Source organism: Rhipicephalus microplus, unplaced genomic scaffold, assembly GCF_043290135.1.
Source record: "Rhipicephalus microplus isolate Deutch F79 unplaced genomic scaffold, USDA_Rmic scaffold_137, whole genome shotgun sequence".
In the NCBI taxonomy this organism is placed as follows: Eukaryota; Metazoa; Arthropoda; class Arachnida; order Ixodida; family Ixodidae; genus Rhipicephalus; species Rhipicephalus microplus.
Window position 1 is genome coordinate 252,501 of NW_027464709.1, and position 18,421 is coordinate 270,921.

The window sequence follows — 18,421 nt, forward strand, 5'->3', positions numbered from 1 at the left end:
ACGCGTGCGGCGCACAACCGGTGTGACGTGGAAGTGACGGGACACGTTCGTAAACCCATCGCGAACCGAGTACGACGCCCTACCAAGTGCGCCCGCAACCCTGTACAGGGTCACATCTTCACAAGGCTGGCAAGCGGCATTCCGCTGCGCGCGTGCGTCGTCCGAGCAGTTGCGTGATAAACGACCGTGTCGAAAGCCCAAACACCGCCGAGGCCAGTCGCCGCCGCCGCAAGGGCAGCCACGCAGCCTGGCGAGAGGCATCGTCTCGTGTAGCGTCGCCCCCGCCCCAACTGGAGTGGCCCAGTTTTTTGAACGGGACGGGAACTGCGAAGCACTTAGACCGACGGCGGACTACGACGAGAACGCCTTAAGCTTCGCCAACGTTTCGCCAACTCGTGCGGGAGACTTTTTCCGCTTCGCGGCAAGTCGTCGCGCCGTGCTCTCCGCATCAACCGCGTACGCAGCGAACCGCAAACGTCGGGCGCAGCCTCCTCACCTCCCTGCGCTTTGCGCGCGAACGTTCCCTGTTCGCGCGGCAAAGCCTGGAGGAGGCACGGCCCCGCAGCGTGTTCGAGCGCCCGGTCTACGGGACACCCTGCTTACTTCGAGGGCAACAAGCGCAACGCAAGGCTGCGATCTCGCGCACTTTGCGCACGGCTGGAGAAGCTTTGCTGGCCGGCTTTCGCTCCTCGTGTTTACCGTGCGTTAAAGTTGCGCGTCCGTGGCTCTCGCAGCTCTTGCGCGCCCGGTCGCAGAGAGGAGTACGCAACCTCGACCGCACTTTCCCTGCAGGCTTCCTTCCGACTCGAAGTCCTGCGGCGGTCTCAACGAGGTGCCACATCCTCAATGCAGTCGGTCGCCCCCGTTTCGGTTGGGCTCTGGCACGACGGTCGCCACCGTCTCGCCCTTGAGTGGCCGCTGTTGGCGCTCGCTGTGAGGTGTTCAGCGTGCTGTCCGTGTTGCCGACGCGGTCAAAACGAGTCGACGGCTCACGTTCCCTTGTGCGCCGAAGGCTCTCTTGATATGTGATCCGACCCTCAGACAGACGAAGCCAAGGGAAGACCCAAGGCCGCAATGTGCGTTCAAAGAATCAGTGCTCAGTGTGTCCTGCAATTCACACCAAGTCTCGCAGCTGGCTGCGTTCTTCATCGACCCGAGAACCGAGTGATCCACCGCTTAGAGTCGTGAAAAAGTGTTTGTTCAATTCCGTACAGTCAAAACCAAACGTTTCTGGCACTCGGCCAAACAGTGGCCAAGAAGGGCGCTTTTCAGCGCACGCTTGGACTCCAAAACTCTGCCGCGCCTTTTTCGGCTGCCGCAAATCGAGCAAACGGTGTGTTTCGGACGGCGTTTCGCTTTCGCTACTTGCGAGTGCTTTCGTGGTCCACCCCTCTATAAATACTCGGGAGGCGTCGAAGCCGGTTCTCCAAGCCGGACCCGTAGGTATCGTTGTGTGCTCGCTCTCATTGGCCCGCCTAACCAGAAAATGCCTGCGGTACACCCATTTGGATAAGAGTGCACGCAGATGCGGGCCTCGACGGCTACACATTTCCTCGGGCGGCCGCCTCCCGGCCTCCGTGGAGCGCGGGATGCACGGTCCCATCGACAAGCCTCTCCCGTTTTTACCGTGGCGTCGCGGTTCACCACGGCAGGCGGGTCGGTCTCCTCCGCATAAAAAGGGGGACCCCCGCTTTTTGTTCCACGAAATCGCACAAGCTTTTTTCGCATCCACGGTTTGCCACCGCACACCAAAATGCCGATCCGGCTGCCTACTTTAGCCAACAGGTGGAGCCAGGCGCGCCGTACTTGCGCGGCACTTCCCACGTCCACCGAAGTCGGTGCCAAGGACCACTTTCGGCGCCGGAGCCGCGTACGAGCCTACTCGAGGCGGAAGAACGAAGCCAGCAAGGACCTGGCCGCAAGTGCGTTCAATTGTCGGGACGTCCAAGTCCCTCGTTCTTCCGTGCTTCCTCTTTCGGCAAGTCGTTGCGGCACCTTCCCAAAGCGCGCAGACCCGCTAATCGCGACGAGCGCGACGTGGCCGTGCCGCCTTTCCCTCGGCAGCAAGCAAAACGCCTGGCAACGTCGACGCTCCCCTAACCGCGATCTCGCACCGTGTTTCGTGTGGCAAATTCAAAAGCCGGCCGGCGCTGCTGCAACCATTACGGTCGGTACGCATACGCCGCGGAGGGCGGGACGGTCATCGGAGCGTGCGGTTCCTCCATCGAGTACTGCGCACCTCGGCCGTCGCATCGCCGTGCCATGACCGGCCGCGCGTCAACGCGAACCGGTGCCAGCGAGATCCCTCGCCTGCAAGAACCGACCGGCAGCCTCCGTCACCCGAGGACGCGGAGGCGCTTGCCGCGGACGGCGGGACGGTATGCACTGGTGCACAGCGGACCCGTCACATCGCCAGTTCCTTGACCGACCGCCGACGCTTGTGCCGTTCCTCTCGTACTTGGCAGTCGCCGCGCGATTGTCGGGTCTCGTTCTTGCACGCTCGAACGGTCGGGAGGGCACTCGGCTGGCGTTTCGGGAACGCGCAGCCTCGCCTTCTACCGACGTAACCACGACTCGCCGTTCGCGCTCCGCCGCTCCTGTTTACAGTACTAGGCGGTCCCGCAGCGGTCGGGTCGCGCATTTCGAGCGCTTCGAGCCACGGTGCTGTGGCGGGTCGAAAGCCGACCTATGAGTGCGTTGCGCCGTTTGTACCCGCGTCCGCCACCTGGCCGACCGTCCAAGGTCGCGGTGTTGGCGTCCGCTGGGCGCAACAATTTGTCACGGGGTGCCGCTCCACATTCAGGCAGCCCCGTGGGGAAAAGCCGACCCCGCGTCCAAACGGGGTCAGCGGCAGAAAGTGTCGGGCGCAGACGCAGCTGAGGCGCTCACCCTTCACAATCCGTTAATGATCCTTCCGCAGGTTCACCTACGGAAACCTTGTTACGACTTTTACTTCCTCTAAATGATCAAGTTTGGTCATCTTTCCAACAGACCGGCGCAACCGAAAGGCCGCGCCGGACATCGGTCCGAAGACCTCACTAAATCATTCAATCGGTAGTAGCGACGGGCGGTGTGTACAAAGGGCAGGGACGTAATCAACGCGAGCTTATGACTCGCGCTTACTGGGAATTCCTCGTTCAAGGGGAACAATTGCAAGCCCCTATCCCAATCACGAAAGAAGTTCCACGGGTTACCCAGTCTTTTCAGACAGGGATAAAGACACGCTGCTTCCTTCAGTGTAGCGCGCGTGCGGCCCCGGACATCTAAGGGCATCACAGACCTGTTATTGCTCTGTTTCGTGCGGCTAGGAGCCGCTTGTCCCTCTAAGAAGGTTGTAAGGTGCTGGGAACCCCGCACCTATTTAATAGGCTAGAGTCTCGTTCGTTATCGGAATTAACCAGACAAATCGCTCCACCAACTAAGAACGGCCATGCACCACCATCCACCGAATCAAGAAAGAGCTCTCAATCTGTCAATCCTCCCAGTGTCCGGGCCGGGTAAGTTTTCCCGTGTTGAGTCAAATTAAGCCGCAGGCTCCACTCCTGGTGGTGCCCTTCCGTCAATTCCTTTAAGTTTCAGCTTTGCAACCATACTTCCCCCGGAACCCAAATACTTTGGTTTCCCGGAAGCTGCCCGCCGAGTCATTTGAGTAACTCAGGCGGATCGCTGGTTGGCATCGTTTATGGTCAGAACTAGGGCGGTATCTGATCGCCTTCGAACCTCTGACTTTCGTTCTTGATCAATGAAAACATTCTTGGCAAATGCTTTCGCAGTAGTTCGTCTTGCGACGGTCCAAGAATTTCACCTCTAGCGCCGCAATACGAATGCCCCCGTCCGTCCCTCTTAATCATTACCTCGTATTCCAAAAACCAACAGAACAGAAACGAGGTCTTGTTCTATTATTCCATGCAAGTTTATTCAGGCGACTCGCCTGCGTTGAGCACTCAAATTTTTTCAAAGTAAAAGCACCGGCCATCTCGAGGCACACAATGAAGTGCACCAAGAAAGAACCGGCATGATGTTCAGTCCGAGCCGTCGCATCGGGTAGATGCACTACTCGTCTGAAACTGAGATCCAACTACGAGCTTTTTAACCGCAGCAGCTTTAGTATACGCTATTGGAGCTGGAATTACCGCGGCTGCTGGCACCAGACTTGCCCTCCAATTGATCCTCGTTAAAGGATTTAGAGTGTACTCATTTCAATTACGGGGCCTCAAAAGAGTCCCGTATTGTTATTTTTCGTCACTACCTCCCCGTGCCGGGAGTGGGTAATTTGCGCGCCTGCTGCCTTCCTTGGATGTGGTAGCCGTTTCTCAGGCTCCCTCTCCGGAATCGAACCCTGATTCTCCGTTACCCGTAACAACCATGGTAAGCAAGTAACCTACCATCGAAAGTTGATAAGGCAGACACTTGAAAGAAACGTCGCCGGCTCGTGGCCATGCGATCAGCACAAAGTTATCCAGAGTCACCACACAATACGGGCCGAAACCCGATCGATCTTGGTCTAATAAAAGCACCCGTTACCCAAAGGGCTCCAGGCTCACTGCATGTATTAGCTCTAGAATTGCCACAGTTATCCAAGTAGGAAGAAACGATCTAAGGAACCATAACTGATTTAATGAGCCATTCGCGGTTTCGCCTTATTTCGGCATGTACTTAGACATGCATGGCTTAATCTTTGAGACAAGCATATGATTACTGGCAGGATCAACCAGGTAATCGTTCGACTGCGCGTCCGTCCTCGCCTTCGGCGGGCCGGACGCAGTCTGTGTGCGGCGGAGGCCACCTTCAGGCGCCCCAACACGCTTATTTTGCACTCCGAGATGACGGCGTTCGAGCTCGCTACGGCACAACCTTCCCGAAAGACGAGTGGGAGCCGTGCGGCAAGAAGCACGTTCATGCTCGCTCTTTTTCGTTGCATCGACTCGGTCGCGCCGTGCGGGTTGCCCAAGCCCGCTGCACTGTCGGTGGACCGGCCGGAACTAGCAACGGAGCCGAGACTGCAAAGCCGCCAGACGACGGGTCACGCCCGCGTCTTCGGCGCTTTCGCATCTGAATCGCCCGAGGACGACACGGAACACACCTCGATATCGTGGTAAAACGGCACCGTCCGACAACCAGCCCCTAACGCATCAAGCGGATGAGGCTGCAGACGACTGCCGTGGATTCCCCTGGAGCAGACCCGAGGACACGCTTGACGAGGCCGAAGCCCGCCGCATATCAGACACCCGGTCGCTTTCGCGTACGCCGCTCACGAGAACCCCCACATAATAGCAGCGATAAGTACCCAGACCTCCTTGGGCACTAATACGAGCGTACTCGAGAAAATTTCACCGCGGGTGTGCCCCGAAACGTGTGGCACGTTGAGCGTGCCACAAGTCTACGTCGCTCTCAAACCCGCCGAGGTCGTAGAATTTGCGACCCTACTCACGAAATTCCCACCGAGGATACGGCCGCAAACGTACCGCACCTTGGGTAGGCCACGAGTTTGTGCAACACTACGCTGACGGCACAGCACCGAGGTCGTGCGCGCACGCACGGGAAAATTCCGCCGCGGTTTCTGCCGAAAACGTGAGGCACCACGACTCTCCGCAAGTTCGCGTCGACTGCGAAAGACCGAAGTCGTGAACGACGTGTCCGCTACTCGCCGCCGACACGCTGGACACCAAACGTACAACGACTCGACGGCGTCGTAGAGGCCCACGACGCGGTTTTCCTTAACGACGTCTCGGCGTGGCACCGACAGGTTAGAACGGCCGACCAACGTTCCCTGTCCGCCGTTCGGCTCAGTCGAAGGGCTCGGCGACTTCGGCAACGCTGCGAAGCCGCACGGTGACGCACGCCATGTCCCCATTTTTTTTTTTCTTTCTGCGTCTGCCGGGGTGCCCCTATAATAGCAGCGATAAGCACCCAGACCGCCGTGGGTCGCTCGCCCCGGCTGACGTGGTTTTTCGTACTCCTGCGGCGGTCGCCGTCAAGCACGTCCAAATACGCTACTTTCGTGGGCGCATTCACGCTCTTTCGCTTCGCCGGAGTGCCAGCACTCACTCTGCCAAAAACGGCGAACATCCGAGCGGCGGTTCCCACTTTTGCGTCGGCGTCGCAAACCCCGCCCCGGCAGACGAGGTTTGCCGTACTCGTGCGACGGTGGCCGGCGGGCACGTCGAAAGACGCCGATATCGTGCGCGAATTGGCGCACCTTGGCTTCACCGGAGTGCCGCCACTGACTCCTCCAAAAACGGCGAAGATCCGAGCGGCGCTTCCCACTTTCGCATCGGCGTCCCGAACTCCGCCCCGGCTGACGCGGTTTACCGTACTCGTGCGACGGTCGCCGGCGAGCACGTGGAAAGACGCCGATATCGTGCCCGAATCGGCTCCGTTCGGCTTCGCCGGAGTGCCAGCACTGGCTCGGCGAAAGACGACGAACATCCGAGCGACGGTTCTCACTATTGCGTACGCGTCGCAAACCCCGCCCCGGCAGACGCACTTTGCCGTACTCGTGCGACGGTCGCCGGCGAGCACGTAGAAAGACGCCGATATCGTGCCGGAATCGGCCCCGTTTGGCTTCGCCGGAGTGCCAGCACTCACTCGGCCACAAACGGCGAACATCCGAGCGGCGGTTCCCACTTAGCCGTCGGCGTCCCGAACTCCGCCCCGGCAGACGCGGTTGCCGAGCTCGTGCGACTAGCGACCGCGAAGCCGTCTCGCGACGCCGCTTTCGTGCGCGGCTCCCACTGCGACCTGGGTCACCCGAGGTCGACGAGCAAAAAAGAATGTCGAAAAAAAATTTTTTTTTTTTTTGCGTCTGCCGGGGTGCCCCTATAATAGCAGCGATAAGCACCCAGACCGCCATGGGTCGCTCGCCCCGGCTGACGTGGTTTTTCGTTTTCCTGCGGTGGTCGTCGTCAAGCACGTCCAAACACGCCACTTTCGTGGGCGCATTCGCGCTCTTTCGCTTCGCCGGAGTGCCAGCACTCACTCTGCCAAAAACGGCGAACATCCTAGTGGCGGTTCCCACTTTTGCGTCGGCGTCGCCAACCCCGCCCCGGCATACGCGGTTTGCCGTACTCGTGCGGCGGTGGCCGGCGGGCACGTCGAAAGACACCGATATCGTGCGCGAGTCGATGCTTCTTGGTCTCGCAGGAGGGCCGCCACTCACTCCTGCAAAAACGGCGAAGATCCGAGCGGCGCTTCCCACTTTTTCGTCGGCATCGCAAACCTCGCCCCGGCAGACGCGCTTTGCCGTACTCGTGCGACGGTCGCCGGCGAGCACGTCGAAATACGCCGATATCGTGCCCGAATCGGCCCCGTTTCGCTTCGCCGGAGTGCCAGCACTCACTCGGCCAAAAACGGCGAACATCCGAGCAGCGGTACCCACTTAGCCGTCGGCATCCCGAACTCCGCGCCGGCTGACGCGGTTGCCGAGCTCGTGCGACTAGCGACCGCGAACGCGTCTCGCGACGCCGCTTTCGTGCGCGGCTCCCATTGCGACCTGGGTTACCCGAGCTCGACCAGCAAAAAAGAAGGTCGAAAAAAAATTTTTTTTTTCTGCGTCTGCCGGGGTGCCCCTATAATAGCAGCGATAAGCACCCAGACCGCCGTGGGTCGCTCGCCCCGGCTGACGTGGTTTTTCGTACTCCTGCAGCGGTCGCCGTCAAGCACGTCCAAATACGCCACTTTCGTGGGCGCTTTCGCGCTCTTTCGCGTCGCCGGTGTGCCAGCACTCACTCTGCCAAAAACGGCCAACATCCGAGCGGCGGTTCCCACTTTTGCGTCGGCGTCGTAAACCCCGCCCCGGCAGACGCGGTTTGCCCTACTCGTGCGACGGTCGCCGGCGAGCGCGTCGAAAGACGCCGATATCGTGCGCTAATTGGCGCTCCTTGGCTTCTCCGGAGTGCCGCCACTCACTCCTCCAAAAACGGCGAAGATCCGAGCGGCGTTCTCCACTTTCGCATCGGCGTCCCGAACTCCGCCCGGGCTGACGCGGTTTACCGTACTCGTGCGACGGTCGCCGCCGGGCACGTCGAAAGACGCCGATATCGTGCCGTAATCGGCCCCGTTTGGCTTCGCCCGAGTGCCAGCACTCACTCGGCCAAAAACGGCGAACATCCGAGCAGCGTTTCCCACTTTCGCATCGGCGTCCCGAAGCCCGCCCCGGCAGACGCGGTTTGCCCTACTCGAGCGACGGTCGCCGGCGATCACGTCGAAAGGCGCCGAATTCGTGCACGAATCGATGCTTCTTGGTCTCGCAGGAGGGCCGCCACTCACTCCTGCAAAAACGGCGAAGATCCGAGTTGCGCTTCCCACTTTTTCGTCGGCGTCCCGAACTACGCCCCGGCTGACGCGGTTTACCGTACTCGTGCGACGGTCGCCGGCGGGCACTTCAAAATACGCCGATTTCGTGGGCGCATTCACGCTGTTTCGCTTCCCCGGAGTGCCAACACTCACTCTGCCGAAAGCGGCGATCATCCGAGCGGCGGTTCCCACTTTTGCGTCGGCTTCGCAAACGGCGCCCCGGCAGACGCGCTCGTGCGACGTACTCGTGCGACGGTCGCCGGCGAGCACGTCGAAAGACGCCGATATCGTGCTCGAATCGACCCCGTTTCGCTTCGCCGGAGTGCTGCCAGTCACGGCGCAGAAAACGGCGAACAAGTGTTTTTTTTTTTTTTTCCTAGAATTTGTGTTATAGAAGGCACATTTGATATCGGACGATAATTTTCAACTTTATCACGCGCACCGATTTTCGTGTAGAGGTTTGCAAGTTTATGGGAATTTCTCCACTTGGAATAATGCGATTTAGTAGTACTACGAGAACTTCATGGATGTACTCAAGGGTACGGGGCAAGTCAGTTACGTCAACACCTGCAGATTTTTTACACTTCAAACTGAAAATTGTTGGTTGTGAGTCCTCGTGTGATATTAAAGGCCGATTCGCTAACACATAGAACAAAGAAAGAAAGGAAGAAAAAACGCCCGCGCTCGCTCAAGAAACCTGGGTTCGCAACAAGTGGCAACAACAAGCAACCGAGCGAGTGCGCCAAAACCCGTGGCGGCCGAACAAACGCGAAGTCCCAACCGCGTCAGCCGGGGCGGCACGGGACAGGAAAAATCACTTCAGCCGGGGCGGCGGGGCACCGAATAAACCTCGTCACCTCGTCGCAGGATAAAAGAGGAAACAAAAAGTCTAAACAGCGTCTGCTGGAGCGAATGCGTAATAAAACAACAACAACAACAAAAAAAAACACCCGCGCTCAAGAAGTCTGCAATCCTCACAAAAGGCGACTGTGACCGAGCAGCGTCAGCCGGGGCCGTGCGGAAACGGAAAAACCGCGACTACCGGGGCGTCGAGGCACCGAAAAATCCACTTCAGCCGCGGCGAAAAAAAAAACAAAAAGAAAGACGGAGGGGGGGGGGGGGAACCACGTCTGCCGGGGCGAAGGAAAAAAAAAAACGCGTCTGCCGGGGCGAGCCCGGGTGCGGCACCACCGGGAAAACTGTGGCAAACAGACATGGCGATCGAGTGAGTGGGCCGCCAGCCAGGCTCAGCCAAAAAGTGCAAAGTCCGAACTGCGTCAGCCGGGGCGGCAAAAACCGCGTCAGCCGGGGCGGCGCAAAAAACCGCGTCTGCCGGGGCGGCACGAAACCGCGTCAGCCGGGGCGGGGCGAAAACTGCGTCAGCCGGGGCGAAAGAAAAAAAAAACGCGTCTGCCGGGGCAAGCCCGGGTGCGGCACCACCGGGAAAACTGTGGCAAACAGACATGGCGATCGAGTGAGTGGGCCGCCAGCCAGGCACAGCCGAAAAGTGCAAAGTCCGAACCGTGTCAGCCGGGGCGACGCAAAAACCGCGTCAGCCGGGGCGGCGCGAAAACCGCGTCAGCCGGGGCGGCACGAAACCGCGTCAGCCGGGGCGGCGCGAAAACTGCGTCAGCCGGGGCGGCGCGAAAACCTCGTCAGCCGGGGCGAGCGAAAAGGGGGGGGGGGGGAACCACGTCTGCCGGGGCGAAAGAAAAAAAAACGCGTCTGCCGGGGCGAGCCCGGGTGCGGCACCACCGGGAAGACTGTGGCAAACAGACATGGCGATCGAGTGAGTGGGCCGCCAGCCAGGCTCAGCCCAAAAAGTGCTAAGTCCGAACTGCGTCAGCCGGGGCGGCGCGAAAACCGCGTCTGCCGGGGCGGCACGAAACCGCGTCAGCTGGGGCGGCGCGAAAACTGCGTCAGCCGGGGCGAGCCCGGGTGCGGCACCACCGGGAAAACTGTGGCAAACAGACATGGCGATCGAGTGAGTGGGCCGCCAGCCAGGCACAGCCGAAAAGTGCTAAGTCCGAACTGCGTCAGCCGGGGCGGCAAAAACCGCGTCAGCCGGGGCGGCGCAAAAAACCGCGTCTGCCGGGGCGGCACGAAACCGCGTCAGCCGGGGCGGCGCGAAAACTGCGTCAGCCGGGGCGAAAGAAAAAAAAAACGCGTCTGCCGGGGCGAGCCCGGGTGCGGCACCACCGGGAAAACTGTGGCAAACAGACATGGCGATCGAGTGAGTGGGCCGCCAGCCAGGCACAGCCGAAAAGTGCTAAGTCCGAACTGCGTCTGCCGGGGCGGCACGAAACCGCGTCAGCCGGGGCGGCGCGAAAACCGCGTCTGCCGGGGCGGCACGAAACCGCGTCAGCCGGGGCGGCGCGAAAACTGCGTCAGCCGGGGCGAGCCCGGGTGCGGCACCACCGGGAAAACTGTGGCAAACAGACATGGCGATTGAGTGAGTGGGCCGCCAGCCAGGCACAGCCGAAAAGTGCTAAGTCCGAACTGCGTCTGCCGGGGCGGCACGAAACCGCGTCAGCCGGGGCGGCGCGAAAACCGCGTCTGCCGGGGCGGCACGAAACCGCGTCAGCCGGGGCGGCGCGAAAACTGCGTCAGCCGGGGCGAGCCCGGGTGCGGCACCACCGGGAAAACTGTGGCAAACAGACATGGCGATCGAGTGAGTGGGCCGCCAGCCAGGCACAGCCGAAAAGTGCAAAGTCCGAACCGTGTCAGCCGGGGCGACGCAAAAACCGCGTCAGCCGGGGCGGCGCGAAAACCGCGTCAGCCGGGGCGGCACGAAACCGCGTCAGCCGGGGCGGCGCGAAAACTGCGTCAGCCGGGGCGGCGCGAAAACCTCGTCAGCCGGGGCGAGCGAAAAGGGGGGGGGGGGAACCACGTCTGCCGGGGCGAAAGAAAAAAAAACGCGTCTGCCGGGGCGAGCCCGGGTGCGGCACCACCGGGAAGACTGTGGCAAACAGACATGGCGATCGAGTGAGTGGGCCGCCAGCCAGGCTCAGCCCAAAAAGTGCTAAGTCCGAACTGCGTCAGCCGGGGCGACGCAAAAACCGCGTCAGCCGGGGCGGCGCGAAAACCGCGTCAGCCGGGGCGGCGCGAAAACTGCGTCAGCCGGGGCGGCGCGAAAACCTCGTCAGCCGGGGCGAGCGAAAAGGGGGGGGGGGGGAACCACGTCTGCCGGGGCGAAAGAAAAAAAAACGCGTCTGCCGGGGCGAGCCCGGGTGCGGCACCACCGGGAAGACTGTGGCAAACAGACATGGCGATCGAGTGAGTGGGCCGCCAGCCAGGCTCAGCCCAAAAAGTGCTAAGTCCGAACTGCGTCAGCCGGGGCGGCGCGAAAACCGCGTCTGCCGGGGCGGCACGAAACCGCGTCAGCCGGGGCGGCGCGAAAACTGCGTCAGCCGGGGCGAGCCCGGGTGCGGCACCACCGGGAAAACTGTGGCAAACAGACATGGCGATCGAGTGAGTGGGCCGCCAGCCAGGCACAGCCGAAAAGTGCTAAGTCCGAACTGCGTCAGCCGGGGCGGCAAAAACCGCGTCAGCCGGGGCGGCGCAAAAAACCGCGTCTGCCGGGGCGGCACGAAACCGCGTCAGCCGGGGCGGCGCGAAAACTGCGTCAGCCGGGGCGAAAGAAAAAAAAAAACGCGTCTGCCGGGGCGAGCCCGGGTGCGGCACCACCGGGAAAACTGTGGCAAACAGACATGGCGATCGAGTGAGTGGGCCGCCAGCCAGGCACAGCCGAAAAGTGCTAAGTCCGAACTGCGTCTGCCGGGGCGGCACGAAACCGCGTCAGCCGGGGCGGCGCGAAAACCGCGTCTGCCGGGGCGGCACGAAACCGCGTCAGCCGGGGCGGCGCGAAAACTGCGTCAGCCGGGGCGAGCCCGGGTGCGGCACCACCGGGAAAACTGTGGCAAACAGACATGGCGATTGAGTGAGTGGGCCGCCAGCCAGGCACAGCCGAAAAGTGCTAAGTCCGAACTGCGTCTGCCGGGGCGGCACGAAACCGCGTCAGCCGGGGCGGCGCGAAAACCGCGTCTGCCGGGGCGGCACGAAACCGCGTCAGCCGGGGCGGCGCGAAAACTGCGTCAGCCGGGGCGAGCCCGGGTGCGGCACCACCGGGAAAACTGTGGCAAACAGACATGGCGATCGAGTGAGTGGGCCGCCAGCCAGGCACAGCCGAAAAGTGCAAAGTCCGAACCGTGTCAGCCGGGGCGACGCAAAAACCGCGTCAGCCGGGGCGGCGCGAAAACCGCGTCAGCCGGGGCGCGAAAACTGCGTCAGCCGGGGCGGCGCGAAAACCTCGTCAGCCGGGGCGAGCGAAAAGGGGGGGGGGAACCACGTCTGCCGGGGCGAAAGAAAAAAAAACGCGTCTGCCGGGGCGAGCCCGGGTGCGGCACCACCGGGAAGACTGTGGCAAACAGACATGGCGATCGAGTGAGTGGGCCGCCAGCCAGGCTCAGCCCAAAAAGTGCTAAGTCCGAACTGCGTCAGCCGGGGCGGCGCGAAAACCGCGTCTGCCGGGGCGGCACGAAACCGCGTCAGCCGGGGCGGCGCGAAAACTGCGTCAGCCGGGGCGAGCCCGGGTGCGGCACCACCGGGAAAACTGTGGCAAACAGACATGGCGATCGAGTGAGTGGGCCGCCAGCCAGGCACAGCCGAAAAGTGCTAAGTCCGAACTGCGTCAGCCGGGGCGGCAAAAACCGCGTCAGCCGGGGCGGCGCAAAAAACCGCGTCTGCCGGGGCGGCACGAAACCGCGTCAGCCGGGGCGGCGCGAAAACTGCGTCAGCCGGGGCGAAAGAAAAAAAAAAACGCGTCTGCCGGGGCGAGCCCGGGTGCGGCACCACCGGGAAAACTGTGGCAAACAGACATGGCGATCGAGTGAGTGGGCCGCCAGCCAGGCACAGCCGAAAAGTGCTAAGTCCGAACTGCGTCTGCCGGGGCGGCACGAAACCGCGTCAGCCGGGGCGGCGCGAAAACCGCGTCTGCCGGGGCGGCACGAAACCGCGTCAGCCGGGGCGGCGCGAAAACTGCGTCAGCCGGGGCGAGCCCGGGTGCGGCACCACCGGGAAAACTGTGGCAAACAGACATGGCGATTGAGTGAGTGGGCCGCCAGCCAGGCACAGCCGAAAAGTGCTAAGTCCGAACTGCGTCTGCCGGGGCGGCACGAAACCGCGTCAGCCGGGGCGGCGCGAAAACCGCGTCTGCCGGGGCGGCACGAAACCGCGTCAGCCGGGGCGGCGCGAAAACTGCGTCAGCCGGGGCGAGCCCGGGTGCGGCACCACCGGGAAAACTGTGGCAAACAGACATGGCGATCGAGTGAGTGGGCCGCCAGCCAGGCACAGCCGAAAAGTGCAAAGTCCGAACCGTGTCAGCCGGGGCGACGCAAAAACCGCGTCAGCCGGGGCGGCGCGAAAACCGCGTCAGCCGGGGCGGCACGAAACCGCGTCAGCCGGGGCGGCGCGAAAACTGCGTCAGCCGGGGCGGCGCGAAAACCTCGTCAGCCGGGGCGAGCGAAAAGGGGGGGGGGGAACCACGTCTGCCGGGGCGAAAGAAAAAAAAACGCGTCTGCCGGGGCGAGCCCGGGTGCGGCACCACCGGGAAGACTGTGGCAAACAGACATGGCGATCGAGTGAGTGGGCCGCCAGCCAGGCTCAGCCCAAAAAGTGCTAAGTCCGAACTGCGTCAGCCGGGGCGGCGCGAAAACCGCGTCTGCCGGGGCGGCACGAAACCGCGTCAGCCGGGGCGGCGCGAAAACTGCGTCAGCCGGGGCGAGCCCGGGTGCGGCACCACCGGGAAAACTGTGGCAAACAGACATGGCGATCGAGTGAGTGGGCCGCCAGCCAGGCACAGCCGAAAAGTGCTAAGTCCGAACTGCGTCAGCCGGGGCGGCAAAAACCGCGTCAGCCGGGGCGGCGCAAAAAACCGCGTCTGCCGGGGCGGCACGAAACCGCGTCAGCCGGGGCGGCGCGAAAACTGCGTCAGCCGGGGCGAAAGAAAAAAAAAAACGCGTCTGCCGGGGCGAGCCCGGGTGCGGCACCACCGGGAAAACTGTGGCAAACAGACATGGCGATCGAGTGAGTGGGCCGCCAGCCAGGCACAGCCGAAAAGTGCTAAGTCCGAACTGCGTCTGCCGGGGCGGCACGAAACCGCGTCAGCCGGGGCGGCGCGAAAACCGCGTCTGCCGGGGCGGCACGAAACCGCGTCAGCCGGGGCGGCGCGAAAACTGCGTCAGCCGGGGCGAGCCCGGGTGCGGCACCACCGGGAAAACTGTGGCAAACAGACATGGCGATTGAGTGAGTGGGCCGCCAGCCAGGCACAGCCGAAAAGTGCTAAGTCCGAACTGCGTCTGCCGGGGCGGCACGAAACCGCGTCAGCCGGGGCGGCGCGAAAACCGCGTCTGCCGGGGCGGCACGAAACCGCGTCAGCCGGGGCGGCGCGAAAACTGCGTCAGCCGGGGCGAGCCCGGGTGCGGCACCACCGGGAAAACTGTGGCAAACAGACATGGCGATCGAGTGAGTGGGCCGCCAGCCAGGCACAGCCGAAAAGTGCAAAGTCCGAACCGTGTCAGCCGGGGCGACGCAAAAACCGCGTCAGCCGGGGCGGCGCGAAAACCGCGTCAGCCGGGGCGGCGCGAAAACTGCGTCAGCCGGGGCGGCGCGAAAACCTCGTCAGCCGGGGCGAGCGAAAAGGGGGGGGGGGGAACCACGTCTGCCGGGGCGAAAGAAAAAAAAACGCGTCTGCCGGGGCGAGCCCGGGTGCGGCACCACCGGGAAGACTGTGGCAAACAGACATGGCGATCGAGTGAGTGGGCCGCCAGCCAGGCTCAGCCCAAAAAGTGCTAAGTCCGAACTGCGTCAGCCGGGGCGGCGCGAAAACCGCGTCTGCCGGGGCGGCACGAAACCGCGTCAGCCGGGGCGGCGCGAAAACTGCGTCAGCCGGGGCGAGCCCGGGTGCGGCACCACCGGGAAAACTGTGGCAAACAGACATGGCGATCGAGTGAGTGGGCCGCCAGCCAGGCACAGCCGAAAAGTGCTAAGTCCGAACTGCGTCAGCCGGGGCGGCAAAAACCGCGTCAGCCGGGGCGGCGCAAAAAACCGCGTCTGCCGGGGCGGCACGAAACCGCGTCAGCCGGGGCGGCGCGAAAACTGCGTCAGCCGGGGCGAAAGAAAAAAAAAAACGCGTCTGCCGGGGCGAGCCCGGGTGCGGCACCACCGGGAAAACTGTGGCAAACAGACATGGCGATCGAGTGAGTGGGCCGCCAGCCAGGCACAGCCGAAAAGTGCTAAGTCCGAACTGCGTCTGCCGGGGCGGCACGAAACCGCGTCAGCCGGGGCGGCGCGAAAACCGCGTCTGCCGGGGCGGCACGAAACCGCGTCAGCCGGGGCGGCGCGAAAACTGCGTCAGCCGGGGCGAGCCCGGGTGCGGCACCACCGGGAAAACTGTGGCAAACAGACATGGCGATTGAGTGAGTGGGCCGCCAGCCAGGCACAGCCGAAAAGTGCTAAGTCCGAACTGCGTCTGCCGGGGCGGCACGAAACCGCGTCAGCCGGGGCGGCGCGAAAACCGCGTCTGCCGGGGCGGCACGAAACCGCGTCAGCCGGGGCGGCGCGAAAACTGCGTCAGCCGGGGCGAGCCCGGGTGCGGCACCACCGGGAAAACTGTGGCAAACAGACATGGCGATCGAGTGAGTGGGCCGCCAGCCAGGCACAGCCGAAAAGTGCAAAGTCCGAACCGTGTCAGCCGGGGCGACGCAAAAACCGCGTCAGCCGGGGCGGCGCGAAAACCGCGTCAGCCGGGGCGGCGCGAAAACTGCGTCAGCCGGGGCGGCGCGAAAACCTCGTCAGCCGGGGCGAGCGAAAAGGGGGGGGGGGAACCACGTCTGCCGGGGCGAAAGAAAAAAAAACGCGTCTGCCGGGGCGAGCCCGGGTGCGGCACCACCGGGAAGACTGTGGCAAACAGACATGGCGATCGAGTGAGTGGGCCGCCAGCCAGGCTCAGCCCAAAAAGTGCTAAGTCCGAACTGCGTCAGCCGGGGCGGCGCGAAAACCGCGTCTGCCGGGGCGGCACGAAACCGCGTCAGCCGGGGCGGCGCGAAAACTGCGTCAGCCGGGGCGAGCCCGGGTGCGGCACCACCGGGAAAACTGTGGCAAACAGACATGGCGATCGAGTGAGTGGGCCGCCAGCCAGGCACAGCCGAAAAGTGCTAAGTCCGAACTGCGTCAGCCGGGGCGGCAAAAACCGCGTCAGCCGGGGCGGCGCAAAAAACCGCGTCTGCCGGGGCGGCACGAAACCGCGTCAGCCGGGGCGGCGCGAAAACTGCGTCAGCCGGGGCGAAAGAAAAAAAAAAACGCGTCTGCCGGGGCGAGCCCGGGTGCGGCACCACCGGGAAAACTGTGGCAAACAGACATGGCGATCGAGTGAGTGGGCCGCCAGCCAGGCACAGCCGAAAAGTGCTAAGTCCGAACTGCGTCTGCCGGGGCGGCACGAAACCGCGTCAGCCGGGGCGGCGCGAAAACCGCGTCTGCCGGGGCGGCACGAAACCGCGTCAGCCGGGGCGGCGCGAAAACTGCGTCAGCCGGGGCGAGCCCGGGTGCGGCACCACCGGGAAAACTGTGGCAAACAGACATGGCGATTGAGTGAGTGGGCCGCCAGCCAGGCACAGCCGAAAAGTGCTAAGTCCGAACTGCGTCTGCCGGGGCGGCACGAAACCGCGTCAGCCGGGGCGGCGCGAAAACCGCGTCTGCCGGGGCGGCACGAAACCGCGTCAGCTGGGGCGGCGCGAAAACTGCGTCAGCCGGGGCGAGCCCGGGTGCGGCACCACCGGGAAAACTGTGGCAAACAGACATGGCGATCGAGTGAGTGGGCCGCCAGCCAGGCACAGCCGAAAAGTGCAAAGTCCGAACCGTGTCAGCCGGGGCGACGCAAAAACCGCGTCAGCCGGGGCGGCGCGAAAACCGCGTCAGCCGGGGCGGCGCGAAAACTGCGTCAGCCGGGGCGGCGCGAAAACCTCGTCAGCCGGGGCGAGCGAAAAGGGGGGGGGGGGAACCACGTCTGCCGGGGCGAAAGAAAAAAAAACGCGTCTGCCGGGGCGAGCCCGGGTGCGGCACCACCGGGAAGACTGTGGCAAACAGACATGGCGATCGAGTGAGTGGGCCGCCAGCCAGGCTCAGCCCAAAAAGTGCTAAGTCCGAACTGCGTCAGCCGGGGCGGCGCGAAAACCGCGTCTGCCGGGGCGGCACGAAACCGCGTCAGCCGGGGCGGCGCGAAAACTGCGTCAGCCGGGGCGAGCCCGGGTGCGGCACCACCGGGAAAACTGTGGCAAACAGACATGGCGATCGAGTGAGTGGGCCGCCAGCCAGGCACAGCCGAAAAGTGCTAAGTCCGAACTGCGTCAGCCGGGGCGGCAAAAACCGCGTCAGCCGGGGCGGCGCAAAAAACCGCGTCTGCCGGGGCGGCACGAAACCGCGTCAGCCGGGGCGGCGCGAAAACTGCGTCAGCCGGGGCGAAAGAAAAAAAAAAACGCGTCTGCCGGGGCGAGCCCGGGTGCGGCACCACCGGGAAAACTGTGGCAAACAGACATGGCGATCGAGTGAGTGGGCCGCCAGCCAGGCACAGCCGAAAAGTGCTAAGTCCGAACTGCGTCTGCCGGGGCGGCACGAAACCGCGTCAGCCGGGGCGGCGCGAAAACCGCGTCTGCCGGGGCGGCACGAAACCGCGTCAGCCGGGGCGGCGCGAAAACTGCGTCAGCCGGGGCGAGCCCGGGTGCGGCACCACCGGGAAAACTGTGGCAAACAGACATGGCGATTGAGTGAGTGGGCCGCCAGCCAGGCACAGCCGAAAAGTGCTAAGTCCGAACTGCGTCTGCCGGGGCGGCACGAAACCGCGTCAGCCGGGGCGGCGCGAAAACCGCGTCTGCCGGGGCGGCACGAAACCGCGTCAGCCGGGGCGGCGCGAAAACTGCGTCAGCCGGGGCGAGCCCGGGTGCGGCACCACCGGGAAAACTGTGGCAAACAGACATGGCGATCGAGTGAGTGGGCCGCCAGCCAGGCACAGCCGAAAAGTGCAAAGTCCGAACCGTGTCAGCCGGGGCGACGCAAAAACCGCGTCAGCCGGGGC

At 63.6% G+C, this 18,421-nt stretch overlaps 2 non-coding genes across 2 annotated transcripts; both read right to left on the reverse strand.

The window, feature by feature from the left end:
- Positions 1–1,031: 1,031 nt before the first annotated feature.
- LOC142791073 (5.8S ribosomal RNA) lies at positions 1,032–1,184 on the reverse strand. The gene has a single exon (XR_012889982.1). It is a non-coding gene; the product is annotated as a 5.8S ribosomal RNA (ribosomal RNA).
- A 1,719-nt stretch (positions 1,185–2,903) lies between these two features.
- LOC142791037 (small subunit ribosomal RNA) lies at positions 2,904–4,718 on the reverse strand. The gene has a single exon (XR_012889958.1). It is a non-coding gene; the product is annotated as a small subunit ribosomal RNA (ribosomal RNA).
- Between the last annotated feature and the right edge of the window lie 13,703 nt (positions 4,719–18,421).